This window comes from Ornithodoros turicata, chromosome 5 (assembly GCF_037126465.1).
Source record: "Ornithodoros turicata isolate Travis chromosome 5, ASM3712646v1, whole genome shotgun sequence".
Lineage (NCBI taxonomy): Eukaryota > Metazoa > Arthropoda > Arachnida > Ixodida > Argasidae > Ornithodoros > Ornithodoros turicata.
In genome coordinates, this window is record NC_088205.1 from 8,185,225 (window position 1) to 8,197,752 (window position 12,528).

Genomic DNA, 12,528 nt, shown 5'->3' on the forward strand with positions numbered 1-12,528 from the left:
ATCACCGTCGCAAAAAGGGGTTATGCTGCTATCAGCTCGCTTGTGTTGAAGGTTCCATTAACTACACTCCTCCGTCCTCAGCGAGATATAGCCGTTCTATGCGACGAGATCACACCGCTGCTACAAACCCCCACCCTTCCAGGCGCGGAACACGGAACAAAATGGCAAAAAAGCACAGCATCCACTACTACCACACCGGAAAGGGAACTTTCAAAAAACTGGGGGAAGAACACTTGAAGGCGACGCCTCAGGGGGGAAGGCGGGACAGCATGGAAAGAGAGGAGGAAACCTGCTGCTGCTGCTGTTGGAACGTTGTCCTTCTGCGCAGGTTAAACGTCCCTAGAACGCTGCCAGCAAAAATTTCCCCGCGGCACGAAAATTCTTCCACGCGATGGCGCCACCTTCTATGCCAGTTTGGTGCTGAGCCGAATTCCGTGGACGTCTGCTTTTCTCGAATCACGCAACTTGTGCTTCGTGTAATGTTTATGCAGCTCATTAACTTGGAAACATCGTGTTTGGTGTGATTTTGTTGTGAGATTTCATCAATTACCGATGTGAACGTTCAGTGCGCGCGTGTGCGTGTGTGTGTGAGTGCGTCTGCTACAGTGTGTCTGCTTTTAAAAGTTTGTTCATCAGCGTGGATTACTGCATGCCTTCGCGTTTGGATACTTTACGTCGGTTTGCAGTGATGTCAGCGTGCATGGATACCGAGGAACGTCCGGTGAGTTGGTAGGGAGATGTTCCCGTGTTCGTGAAGTGGTGCACTTGTTATGGTGTGATGTGTATTAATATGTGGGTTGAATTTGTTGTGGTCCCGCACGAGCACGCGTGAGAGTTAGGCCTCGTGTCACGCGACCGGGAATGTATGAAATCGTTGCAGGATTTGTCGTTGAGGTATTGTGGTGTCCGATGTCTGCTTTGAGCGATGTTTTTGGAGGTCATACTACAGTCGGTTAACTTACTGAATTGCGGAAAGCGCGCAAAGTTTTGAACGTGGCGCGTTTTGTGTGAATTTAGAACAGTAGCTCATGCTGAGTTGCTTCTGTTATGCTAACTATTATTATGTTTTATAGCGTCGTTATTGTGCTCGTCACGTGTCCAGCTGAGCACCAGTGCCGCATGATCACATATAGTGTACGGCTGTACGCAGCAGGTTTCTATGGCACCTATCATACTGGTATGGCTTATCAATCGTGGACATTCTTGAACCGCTTGCATTCCTTCCCTCCAAAGAGATTAGATATAACTTACGAAATGGTGCGATGAAAATACAGAGAATCGCGACTGATAACTGCGTCTGTTCGTCTGGTACTGCTGTTTCATAGTAATAGGAAGTGCTGCTCAAGCAGTGTTCGTGTGAACAATTTGAAGATATTCTGACGTCGGGGTACAAATCCGAGCGCACGCTTGTTTCCATGAAGGTGGGGGCTTTGAAGCGTGGATTTCCGACTGCTGGTGCTCGTCTTTTGTTCGCAAACAACTGGTCACCTGTCATTCTATATCTTAGCCCGTGTTCAGTACGTGTGCCCATCACATCAGTCTTCACTTTTCCTCGCAGGGATAAGCATAGAAAGGGCGAAGAAAACTACAAGGTACCCTTCGCTGTCGAATAAAGAATTTGGGTGGAAAGGAGAACGAAGATAACAACCAGATAGGTACCTGCAGTGATTTATTCAGACCTCCCCTACACCTCCCTAATTTTTTCACCTGCGTACCCTCTACAGGAGGTGCCCTCGCGATTTCAGCTTTAGACACATGTCGGTAATGATATGTTAAGCTGTAATGACGTAACTATATAATAATGACCCCACAATTTTTCCAACACTGCTCTGTGCTTGGGATTCTGGATAAACCACTGCTACACGGGCCCAGGTTCGCAATATATTCTTGGCAGCGCAAGCTTTTAGGAGCACAGAACCTTAGTAAAAGCTGTGGCTTGTTCTCTTTTTGTCTTTTTGTGTGAGTGTGTATGTTTAGTACATGTTCTGACACTGTAGCGTAGGCCGAAAATTACGTCGGTTGGGGTTCTGTCAGAATTTTACACGTGGGTGGAGGTGTTCCCTCTGCCCAAAACACTACCAAAGGTACGAGTTCGGAAGAAAGTAAATAACGTAAAAAAATGCGAAATTTTGGTATTTCAAATTTTGGAGAATACATATCTCTATCCTGGTGTGCGTGCAGTGCTGCTGCATTTTCTTGCTTTTTTTTCTCTCTCAACTCTTTTTTTTAGGTATTTTGAGATGTTGCAAGATCGCTAAGGGATTTTCGGTAGGGGGGTGTGGGGATGGGATGCGATACCTGTATTGGGGTTTTCAGGCCCATTGGTAGTGTCATTTTTTTTTTTTTTCTCGTCCTCTTTGAGGAAGTGCTTCTAAAGATCTTTGGGGGCGGGGGGTCTCAGAAACTCTCTCTGCCGGGAAATGTATGCCCCTAATTTCCACCTCGTGTTCACCTGCAGAGTATTTGACAGGTACACGTACCAAGCATAGAAATAACTTGTTTCATGCATATGACGGAAACTGCACACCTAATCCACGCACGTCAAGTAAGGAAAGTGATCGCCGCAAGTTCGAGTTAAAGGCAAAAGGCAATGGACCTGCTGCCTTTCTCCACTAACGTTACAATCTATTATTATCATTATTACCGTTGTTGTTTTCACAACCCCGGCTCAACAATTTATTTCGACGTACAGCAGAACCTTATTATAGCGAAGCCAACGGGCCTAGAGGGAATTCGATATAAGTGGCAGTTCGGTACAAGCGGAAGTGCCACCAAAGCAGAGACAGCAGCCTCGGAAGCGTCAAAATAGGTATTCAAGCAAAGAAAAAAAACAAATCTTGGTGATGACACCTGACATTTATACCATTTCTAGCTCAACATAGTTTTGATCCAGAAAGAAAAAGACTGAGAGAGAGGGACGCCAGCTGGGCTTGCCATACGAGATTCCGCAGGCTCACGCTGTAAACGGTATCGGCTGGCAGCACAGTTCGAATAATCCGGTTTGAATCGCATATATTCCGACTGGAACTGCGTAAAAATTCGAAAATAGCGATAATTCGAATAAAGCGGATTCGTTATAACGAGGGTTTGCTGTATTTCACTGGAAATCTGTCCAGACAGTTCTGCTACTAGGGAATGCTTTTCAGACAGCTAGCGCTGAAGAGAGAGAAAAAAAAAACTGGTGTAGGCGCACCCATTTAGGGCTTGGCGTGACACGAGCTTTCACGCCGTCTGACACATTTTCTTCATTTCTGCCGCGTAAAGAAACAGCAGTTACCACCGGAGGAATGTCTATTGCATAATGGGGCTAATGGCAACCACCGCTTCCTGCAAACTCTAAAGGGTTTCTGCACGCATTCTTGTGGAATGCATATTTTGCACGAGCATTTTATGTAATATGCCTCGCAGGATGGCGTAACATTTCGGCCGCTGGAAAGAGTGTTCGTTATATAAGAATCGTTATGCCTTCAAGCCGCTATGCGTATACCTAATAAGCGTTGTCATATGTATATAAGCGGTGTAATATGCGTAATAAGCTTTATGCATTATATGTTATTATTATTACAGTGAACCCTCGTTAATATGACCCCCGATAATCTGACATACGCGCTTTACGACCATACTGCTGGGGAACAATTTAGTGAAAAATGCTCTGCAAATCCCCCCGTTAATATGACAATTCCGCATTATGACCAAAATTTTCGGGAACGACCATGGTCATAATAACGAGGGTTCACTGTATTATTATTATTATTATTATTATTAAGCGACAGCTTTATAGGGCCCACCGAGAACCGTGTAGGTCCGTCTGTAACACGGTTGTGAAGAGGGAAGAGACTAGAAGGAGCAATTTTACAGTGGCACTGAAAGCAGCGCGGTTGGCCGAAATCGGGATCGGAATATGGCCTTATAGAGCTATTGCATTTCATTTGATTTTGAATTGATTGAAACGCGTTTAGCAGAGTGCTCGAAGATGCAGCTATTTCCTTTTTTTTTTTTTTTTTGTCCCCTTATAGCAGGAGTAAATGTGTCATGTGGTGACTAGCCCTCGCGTCGTCTCCACCTTTGGTTGATTGTTTGGCGGAGCTCCATTGCCCACGGTGAACCCGACGTTGTAACGGAACACCAGGACAGCACAGCGGGTGTCAAGGTGCTGAGCATATTGGATACCTTGGAGCTCTTCACGGGCCCGGTTCCTTCGACCCGGCTCGCGGGCCTGGCCGGGCTTCTTCTCCATTGCGTGCTTCGGGCTGGACCCGGACCCACAAATATGTCTCCGTGAGCCCGGCCGAACCGCGAGTCACGCTTTCCACGCGTGATTCCTGCGCATATATTTTAAAAAAGCAAACAGAGGGCGCTGCATTAATTATGCGCGTGGTTTGACAGTCCAGAGCCTTCCCAAAGCCACTTGGCATTGCCCGTTATTGACTCGTCACACCTTCCACCATCGCGCTCGCAAAGCTTGGGTAGAGCGATATTGGAAGCAGGAGTCCGTCCACAACCGCCTTCCACAAAACCTTGTAGTGCAACGATAACGCGCTTGCCCGAGAGCGTTTTGGACTTTGGTGTTCGGGACTTTGTAACCTTGTATTCTTATGCGATGTCACAGCTGGTGTTGCCAGTCCTGGAATCATGCGCGGGGTCGTCCTGCCATGCCGGACCGCGTAAAAACGGAAAGGCCCTTGCCGGGTCGCGCTGGAAAAGGTCGGCCCGCGCAGAGCTCTATAGAATACATACCTCCGTTGGATACAATGAAATTGGCGCGCATTACGTTTTTTTGTTTTAATTCCGTGTCAGCGCCGCGAAGCAACTGTGGTTATGAGCGGCGTACAGACGTGGACAGATGGAGAGAGGACAACAGGAAGGAGTAGGGAGAGGGGGGAGTGCATTACGTAAGAGGCGCTCCAAATTTCATTTGAGCATGATTGGAAGGTACCGTTTTTCTCTGCTGCGACGACGCTATTTACTATTTTATTTTTTAATTACTGATACGAATATGACAGGTCAATTTGCGGGTGAAATTGAGAAGCATATATACTTTTCTCGAAGTCAAATGAATTGTCGTGGCAAGCATCACGTATACCTGAGACCGGAGCAGCCTCACATCCTATATGGTTGCACGTAATTAAAGGCCCATTCGATTCCACATCGCACGATGTAGCTTTCACGAGTTAAAAAAAATGTTAGAGTGCTTGTGCATTTGGCGTGCTTGCCCGTGGAATACCTTTTTTTTTTTCGAAACACCATTTCCTGCGGCTCTTTAAATGCATTCCACGAGAGCTAGCTCACGTCCTGTGATATGCCGCCGTGTTCTGCATAGCTCGGGCGATTTCATCACAAGGTCGGTGGAGCCGCGATGTTTACCCCACGCTTTTCCTACATCCGCACGGGTGTGTGAGCACATTCCCCGGGCCCTTATCTCTCTCTCTTATCTCCGCGGAATTCTAGGTCAATACCGTGTTTGAAAGGGAAACTGGCCCTTTTTACCGCCACTGCTCACATCGGTGCGTCAGGCTTTTTGATGCCCCGGTTCATTTGTTCAGAATGGTGATTTAAAACGGACTTCTTCTCTCACATCATTGTCCATGCTCAGCGGATGTATCGCGCACACATCTAGCAACATGAATGCGTTAAGATGTCGAGTCAGAGCGGAAGAAAATCGCATATTTCGTGTGTGGACTATATTACCAAACGCAGAGCGCGATCGTGGATGTATCTAATGCACGTCAGACGAAGCCGTCGTGGAGAAAGACTCTGGGTTCGAGACTGCGTCCGCGACTTAGGTCTGTCCGCTCAGCTTGCTCGGTTGGCCGCATATTGCACTTTCCCATCCAGTCTCTGCTTCGTCCCCACGCTCACCACCATCACACACCTGTTAGTCTATTACACAGAGTCTCGAACCCGGCGACCGACACTACGTGGCGCTGGCGGCTGTGAATACTGCAATGGTGGCGCGGCAGCCGTACATAGCGCCAACAGTAGAGATGTAATCTTCACGCCCTTCTGCTCTCCTTGCAATGGTTACGCATCTTGTTGTGGTTAGAGGTTGCAAACGGACGTGCTCTCTGAGTGACTTTCCCGCGTTTCCTCGCGAAAACAGGCGGATTTTATTTTTTAATTTTTTTTTATCTAGGCTGTACCCATACTGCCACTGAAATGCCTCCAGCCGTGGTACGAGCCTGATTGGTGTACCCGAGCAGGCGGATGTGACTTATCACCTCGTAACACATTCCAGAACAGACGACAGCTACTGAAAGGGTCCCTCGAAGCGCAGAAATCCCTTCGGGGCTGAGTGCATGGGAATGCCGCGGTATAGGGCTCGAGGTAGACATAGTGACGTGGCGTTTCTTGACTCCCTCTACTACTAAGTTATGGATTTCCAGTACACACGAAAAACCGGCAGCCATAGCTTAAGTTGGTGGCGCGGATCTGCATATTGCCTTGAAGATGACACAGATGGCAACGCCCTAATTGCATATGGATGTATACAGGCAAGAACGACGACAGCATCAGGACAATGGTGCAGTAAGAAGCTGGGTGGAACCGATCGACACCGTTTTTAACACGGCGGACTTTGCTGACATGCGCCGACTGCGGTGTCCGTTCAGTTTTTTTTTAAAGGAAAATTTATACAATGAAAAGGAAATATACAAACCTTTCAAATCTGGAACCGGCAATGGTGCAACGAAGACGTAATACCTCGTAACCCCGTCGTAACCCCTCGTTACCTCGTAACCCCGCTGCTGCGATTTCAACTTCACTACGAAGCACCCGGTTCGATAGCAGTCGGAAACCCCTGTTTAGACGTGCACGCTCTTGCTCTTTCTAACACCAGATTTTCAACCGAGTTGCATTACGATAAACTCTACCCCAACAACACCGAATATCCTCTGGATGCACGAATAATGTCCTAACGGATTGGTACGTCCGACGGATGTTCCGGGGATATCCATCGGACGTACGAATTCCTTAGGACATTATTCGTACATCCAGAGGATATTCTGAGGATATCCATCGGACGTACGAATTCCTTAGGACATTATTCGTACATCCAGAGGATATTCGGTGTCGGGGTAGTTTTTGCGACCAGAATGGTAGCGTATGTTACATCAGCGCACGTCTCGTACGCACCACACGTTGCTGAAGATTACGACATTGCTATTGAATCACGGCTAACGGTAGACACGAACCAGCAGTCAACCATTTGAGACTGTATTATACAGACCTTGACTTGACCTGTTGCTGAAGGTAGTTTGGAAAGCCACCCAGGAGGGAACAATATACAGCCAAACATCTTGCAGTCAGACTTGGCCGGCCTGGTCCACAGCCTGTTGCCATATGCTAGGTTACCATATGCTAGGTTACCATAGCTATGCTTACAGCCATCAGCCGCTTGTTACCATAGGTCAAGCGTGCCTTACAGGCCCCGTTGAGAAACCCTGTAAGAACTGCGAGAGACGTGAATAAAAAAACCTACCTTAGCTGCCTACCTGTTAGACGTGTTGAAATCCTCTGGTTGTTGCCTTCTCCAGCGCCAGAATTGCCAGAAGGTCCAGAACTGAAATCCCTAGTGAGTTGAGTTGGTATGCTGCCCCTTTATTGGAAGAGTCCAGTGCTGTCCTGATCTGTCTGGACTAGTATGAGATTTCTATCACATTCATACTTCTGTTTTCTATTCCAACTTACCGGCCTGAGGGAACATTGCGATCGCATGAAAAACAACGTTTGGTCCGTCCTCTCTTTTCTTTTTTAATGTATTCCTATGGAGTGAGAGGCTATACTTTCTTGCGAGGAACATAATGCTTTAGCAGGAACCATCTGACTCTGTGCAGCAGCAAACGACGCAAACATCCAAAGTGCCCATTAATTCCTTTCCTTGTCCGACCTGAGCGTGCCATGGAGAGGAGAAGAGCCACTGATGCGTTTCCAGTGGCCGTAAACACGATGTTTTATCGGCGGTATAAAGTTTAACAGCTCGTTACCGTAGGGGTATTACGTTACAGCTTCATGGGCTACGTACGATCCAGCGAGGAATACTATACTAGCAGGCAAAGGGAACTTGGGTTCGAAAGAGCACAATTTTAATCGGGTATGCGAGCGACATTCCAGCGCGGCAGGGCAAGGTATGCAAGTAGGAGATCTCTCGCTGGTCTCCTGTGGACTATGTCCCAAGCACGATCCTTTTTTGTGTGTTGTTGTTGTTGTCGTCGGAGACAGCGCAAATTTAAGGGATAGTCGAAGCTGTTACACCTTACACAGAATCGAAGCATACCACAACCTCGAATTGTAATTGGATAACTACGGTAAGGACATATAAAAGAATTTACCGGCCCGAGGGGCACTGTCATAAGAAAAGTTAATCCCAACTTTCAAGGGCATCAGCAGCAGGCAGTGAATGTGTGGTGTAGTCTTCCTTGGTCGAGCGTTGCACATTGGCCCATCCTCTTCACTAGTCTTCAGTAGTAGATGTAGTCGGACCCGATGTCCGTATATGGTGTCCACTTCTAAGTGGCTTTGAAGGTTATACCATTATTCCGTTTGCAGCATTGTGGAGTTTTGGACAGCCGCTTGACGATTCAATCCTTGACACGCTGTGAGAATCTTGTTCAGGAGTTGGTATTCAGCTAGTTGTTGCCTAGTCCGTTTTAAATGATAGCTATAGACCGTGTGACTGACTGCATGGTCTTGCGCTTCGATGCAGATACACACGCAGGTCATCCCGCCACCGGCTGTGCTGTCTGAGGTTTTCCTTGGGTTTTCCAGCAGTCCTTCCGGACGAATGGCGGCACAGCTGCCCGTGAAGTCGGCCCAGAACGCATACTAACCCCCCTGTCCCCCACTCCTTCCTACTGTCCTCTCTCCATCTGTTCACGTCGGTAGGTCGCTCATAGCCACAGATGATGCTTCGCGGCGCTAACGCAGAGTTAAAAAAAAGCACACATGCAGGTCGATGACTTGATCAAGAGATAAACTGATGTTCTGAGGCTGGAACAACACAGAAGGGACAAATACGAACAAAGCCTCAAATTGCCTAAGAAATCAGAGATAAACTGATGTTCTGAGGCTGGAACAGTAGATGTGGGTTCGATCCCTACAGCTGGCTAACCTTTTCAGTGACTTTCATCTTTCATCGATGACTTGATGTCAGTATGCAAACTGCGTTCCTGGTGGATAGCGTGGATATACAGGGGTCGTCTGTTCGCAGGGAAGGGACACAATACTTGAGCCTTCTCTTTGTTGTATAGGGACGAGAGCATAGAGCAGTAGCACTTATGAAACGCGATGTATTGACTTCAATTGAAGGTCGATGAGCCCCGATGCCAGCACACGTGTGTGTGTCGGCATGCATGACGATCAAGTCACCGCGGAGCTCGTGGTGCGAGACATTGTGGAATTACTTATCTCAGACCACCCGCATCTACCAAGAGACAACTTGGAAACATTGAGTACACCTTAGCTCTGCTCTAAACAGCAGAAGTGTTCCATACGCGTTATGTGGAAAGACTGCCTCCAATGGCCAGTGAATAGGATGATGGTATATTCTGAGGTCGCAAATGTCCCCACCCGCATATTGTGCTGGCCGCATGCTGGGTCCTCCTGACAGCGTGTGGGGCATCGATCTTGTGGTCCGCCAGGTGTAGAGCCGTTGCCCTAAATTGCCGTAATGTTACTCGTGCAGCAGGAAAAGTATGGCATCGCTATGACTTGGGACGTTCCAGTAAGAATTATTATTCAGTGACATCCAGGATTTTTCTTAGAGAGGGGGGGGGGGGGTCCAGCCGTGGCCAGCATGGTAGATACACGATCTAGGTCAATGAAACACTATGTGAAGACAGAAATTGAGGAGGGGGTCAGGCCATCCTGACCCCCCCTCCCCTCTAGATCCGCCCCCTGGTGACAACCATGGGCTTCGTGCGAGATGGGGAAGGTTGTCGTACCTTGAATGCTCGGGGGTTCCTCAGAGACGACAGTCACAGCAACTACAGGTTTTCCCGGTGATTTTAATCCAAGCGCCATCGAAATTAATCCACGTGCCATGCAAACTTTATGGGGCATGGATTAGTTTAGCTGGAACTTGGATTAAAATCGCTGGGAAAACCTGTAGACCACACAACACATGCATAGCGAAATATTAAGCTCAGCATTCAGTCGCTTGTATTTTCTAGACGCCTCGCATGTTCGTTTATAAATTAGTATATGCAGGGTGCTTCACGTAACGTGTTAAAACATCGTACTGAAAAGGCTATTTGTTTGAAAATCATGTCTCGCGGGACCTTTTGCCATTACTTTCCGAGCACTTTTTATCAATTTCATGTCGCGACTCGCGAGAAATTGAATATTCTGAATTGAACTCGGAAATTTGCAAAGCAACTACACGTTTTTCTGTTTGTTTGTTTTTTTTTGCGAAAACACATGAGGATTTACCTCCCACTTTATTGCACAATGATAATAAAAAAAAGACAAAGAAAAGAAGACGTGAGGTTGATTCGGCAAATTTCTGGGTTCAATTCAGAAAATTGAATTTCTCGTGACTTAAAGTTGATAGAAGTGCTCGAAAGTCATGGCGAAAGCTCCCCGGAGGTATCTAGCATTGACCCCATAAATCTTTTTGACAAGCCGATTTTTTAATACGTTGTTAACACGTTAGGTGAGACACCTGGATTCATGCACCTATCACTTGCATATTCTAGCCATAGCTATTCAACGATATTCAGGTTGTGCTATTAGTGTTGTTATCGCCTCTAAGAACGGAAATTTGTGCATCATATTGAAAAAAGAATAAAATATCCAGATTAAATTTTGCCCGTTGCACAAGTGGATGGTTATTCTGTTCGATGTGATTTCTTGTTCTGCAGTTGGTATTCAGCCCAGTGCATTTGAAATGTTAGAGGGAGCTAGCCCGTGTGACTTATCTGTTTGACGTCGCAGTGTTCGTCGGACCTATCTGAAATGGTGGCATGCTTAGGAAGAGATACCGAACGGGCTGTATGGGATTCAGCGTGTCGCGATTCCAGTGGTTGTCCCAAAACAGAGGTGAAGGAATCGGTTCACAACATGTTTTTATACAGGGTGTTTGCTCTAACGTGTCCAGAAATTTTATTTAAAGCGAGCGATAAAAGAGAAACAAGCGCTATTTTTCAGCTACTTTGACTAAGAAACAGGTGCTACTAGTGAAGCAGTACCCGTCTCTTACTCAAGTAGCAGAAAAGTACCACTTGCTGTTCTTTTATCGCTCGCTTTAAATATAATTTCTGGACACGTTAGAGCAGACACCCTGTATATCCCCAAGCAGCACAATGTACTAAAAGTCGAGTGCATTAGGGGTGGACGGGTAGGTGGAAGGCCTTGAACAGACTCGTGAAGCTAAATAACATTGATAAGACGCATACTGTCCACCCCTATTGCACTCGACTTTCAGTACATTGTGCTGCTTGGGTCGTCTACTGAAAAGTATTAAATACTAGTCCGGCACTGTCTGCTCAAAGATTTAATTACGGTATTGATATCACGAATCTCTAGGCATCCCGTTCGTTCGAATACTACTACGTGCAGTTATTCTTCGTTCGTGTTCTTCTTCTTCTTCGATTTTTTTTTCATGTTTGATATTTGAGCATAACACACGGGCTGAGCTAGTACTTGTAAATGTGATGTTTATCGGTGAACATATACAGTGTCGCCACGGGTGTGGGGGCTTCGCAAATAATCGTGGGTTCGGTCACCCCGTAAACCACCTACGGCAGAGTTATTCCTCGTAATAATATTTTCCCCTATCGAAAAGCCGTCATGCGGATCAAACTGCGTGAGTTGTTCGGCGCGAACACTGACCACATGTGTGGTTTCTATAGGTCGGTCGTTCTCAACATATACATGTATGTGCTGTTCGACGAAACGCGTGATGTTGTTTGCACGACCTCAAGGAACCTATAGGACGGTCCTGTAACGCTACACATTGATATGCGCACTTACGTAGAAATCTGTAATGCGCGCTCGACATTATGAAGTTTTCTGGACCATGCAGCTCCCGTGGCATAGTGGTTATAGGATGATTTATATATCCTATAACCTATCCTATATATTTCCTATCCTATATCCTATCATATATATTTATATATCCTATATATTTGAGGCTTTCCACGCCGAGACTGGGGAGGTGACACGGGTTCGAATCCTGGCACCGGCTCCTGCTGTCTGAGGTTCTCCCTGGGTTTTCCCAAGACATTCCAGACGCATGTCGGCAGAGTTCCTCCTGAAGTCGGCCCAGGACGCATACTAATCCCCCTCTCCCCTACTCCTTCCTCCTGTCCTCTCTCCATCTGTCCACGTCTATACGCCGCTCATATAGCCACAGTTGCTTCGCAGCGCTAACACGGAAGTAAAAAGAAAAATAGTTTTGTGGAACCGTGGAACGAGTTCCGCTGAACCTGGTTTAGAACCTCTGCTTTAGCTCAACCAATGTACGATTCGTAGCGTATCCGAATTGAACTGAGGATATACTATGTTAACACTGCATTCGGGGCCCCTTCCTTG

At 46.9% G+C, this 12,528-nt stretch overlaps 1 protein-coding gene across 2 annotated transcripts in view; it reads left to right on the top strand.

Annotated features, from left to right (window-relative positions):
- Positions 1-322: 322 nt before the first annotated feature.
- LOC135393939 (ankyrin repeat and BTB/POZ domain-containing protein 2-like) overlaps positions 323-12,528 on the top strand; it is a 32,717-nt gene continuing 20,511 nt past the window's right edge. For both annotated transcript variants that reach the window (XR_010422727.1, XM_064624299.1), the window contains exon 1: positions 323-721. The gene's annotated coding sequence lies outside the window, so the exon portion shown is untranslated. The remainder of the gene's footprint in view (positions 722-12,528) is intronic.